Source organism: Cucumis melo, chromosome 10 (genome assembly GCF_025177605.1).
Source record: "Cucumis melo cultivar AY chromosome 10, USDA_Cmelo_AY_1.0, whole genome shotgun sequence".
NCBI classification, from domain to species: domain Eukaryota; kingdom Viridiplantae; phylum Streptophyta; class Magnoliopsida; order Cucurbitales; family Cucurbitaceae; genus Cucumis; species Cucumis melo.
This window is the reverse complement of record NC_066866.1, coordinates 6,037,361-6,039,467: the sequence shown is the minus strand read 5'-3', so window position 1 is coordinate 6,039,467 and position 2,107 is coordinate 6,037,361. Positions and strand designations below refer to the sequence as shown.

Genomic DNA, 2,107 nt, shown 5'->3' with positions numbered 1-2,107 from the left:
ATAGTTCAAGATTTATAAGATAATTCCTTCTGAAGTTAGTTATTGGATTTAAAGTGTAATGACCTAACTCTTTATACTAAGTTGAGGTCATTACTACTTAAAGGAAAATAAAAACTTTTTAAAGAAAATGGAAAATAAAACTATCTTGTATTGAAAACCTCAAATATGCATTAATTCATAAATAAATAAATAATGTAGAAATAAATTTAAAACAAACTCATAATTCGAACCTTATCTACTTTCAAAGAATATAGTCAAAGAACACAAAAATACTGAAAACATAACTGTAAAGTAAAAGCGGAAGCAAAAAGTTTCCCTACGACATGTTCATGGTCACTTCTTGTCATTCGCCAGCTTTCGTCTGCCCTTACCTCTACCTCTGCCTGAAAGATTGAACATAGAAAGAGTGAGTATAAACATATACTAGTCCTGCTAGGTGTCTGTTAAATTTCCATTAGAGTATTGTAAAGAAGTACCCCTAAACTGGCGCGTTCCCGAACACACGCAATCTAATGATCCCATAGAAACATCTATGGTCTTTGGTGATCTCAAAAGAACACTTAAGACAATTGGATTGTAAGTGATCCCGTAGACCACACAGTCATAAAAAAATGGTGATCCCGAGGGACACCCATAGGGGTACGACTCTAATAGATAAAGTTAACAAAACACCCTATCCATATCATATAACACATCATAACATCATAAACATGGTATGAGTATTAATCATAACGTTCTAAATCATGAGATTTACATTTCATGCATTAACATTAACATCATCAATTATCATCATCAACATAACTCAGTCATAACTATCAGTCATCATCATCAACACAACTCAGTTATAACTATCAATCATCATCGATACATTATGCATTTTAGCTACATAAATGCATAATAGGAAAATCTCATCCAAACTCTTATCTTCATTACGAGGGTCTAGTAGAAGAGATTAGTTTAACCAAACTATTACTGTCAGCAACAGTCAAACTTTCCAAGAATAAGTCCTAAATAGTAAAGGAAAATACTAAGTTCAATAAATTAATTAACAATTACTTAAAGATCCAAAAATCCTATTAATTCAACTTACTCAAAGTGAGGTTGAATTGGATTCAACCTTGATTGGGTAACCGAGCCTTCATGAAAATAATATTTAGGGTCCAAAATTAATATTTTTTGGGCATTAACCAAAACCCATTGAAACTTACCAAAATAGGTGGGAGAAGAACAAAAAAAAAAAAAAAAAAAAGTTGATGGCTTGAAAAATGGCTTGGCGGCTCAACCAAAGAGGAAACGCGGCTTGGACGTCTACGTGTGTGGTTTGGAAGGGACGACGGCTCGCGCGCAGCTCGCGAAGGGGTGATGACTCGATTATGCAACTCACGAAGAATCAGCGTGTGAGACTGCTCGAAGTTCGCGTGTGGCTTGGATCTGTGGAGTTCGGCTCGGCAAGGGTAGATCGACACAGAGACAACAGAGGAAATGACGTTTCAAACGACGGCTGACGATGGTTGCTAACCGGTGCGTGACTTGCAACGTTTGAAGGCTAAGCTTAATCAGAGAGACGAACGATGAATGGTGCGGTAAGGGGACGACAGACTACTTTGCGGCTGAGCTTCGACCGATGACGCACGACACAGGACGAAGAGGCTCGATGGGAAGCTACGTGTGACGGAAGGAATGTACGACGATTGGGCATCGACTGGAAGTGTTGGCGGTGGTTAGGGTTTGCTAGGAAGAAGAAGATGAATAATCTCTTGTTTCTTTGCACGCTCTTCAAGACCTATTTAAAGAAAATAATAATAATATAATTTTTTTTTTCTTTTCTCTTTCCTTATTCTTTTTCCAAAACAAAACTCATATCCTCTCTCTTCATTTAATACCAATCAAAAATCCTTTTTTTATCTTGTTGTTCTCTTCTCCCAAAAATAATATCAAATAATTCTCTCCCCTAAAAAATATCCACTTTTATTTTTTCGAAAATATTATATCTTTACTTAAATAATTATATTATTTCATAATATAATTATCCTTAACCCTCAACTTAATACATTATATAATGACATACATATCTACATATAATCTCATCAATTAAATCAACCAATCA

At 35.2% G+C, this 2,107-nt stretch overlaps 1 long non-coding RNA gene across 3 annotated transcripts; it reads right to left on the bottom strand.

Moving 5' to 3' along the window:
* Positions 1 to 205: 205 nt before the first annotated feature.
* On the bottom strand, positions 206 to 1,863 carry LOC103503093 (uncharacterized). 3 transcript variants are annotated; one of them, XR_007824458.1, is made up of 2 exons: positions 477 to 1,863; positions 206 to 383 (listed from the first exon to the last, which is right to left on the bottom strand). It is a non-coding gene; the product is annotated as an uncharacterized LOC103503093 (long non-coding RNA). The 3 variants fall into 3 exon arrangements; XR_007824457.1 differs by having other exon boundaries at positions 1,091 to 1,863; XR_007824456.1 differs by having other exon boundaries at positions 1,209 to 1,863.
* Positions 1,864 to 2,107: the final 244 nt, after the last annotated feature.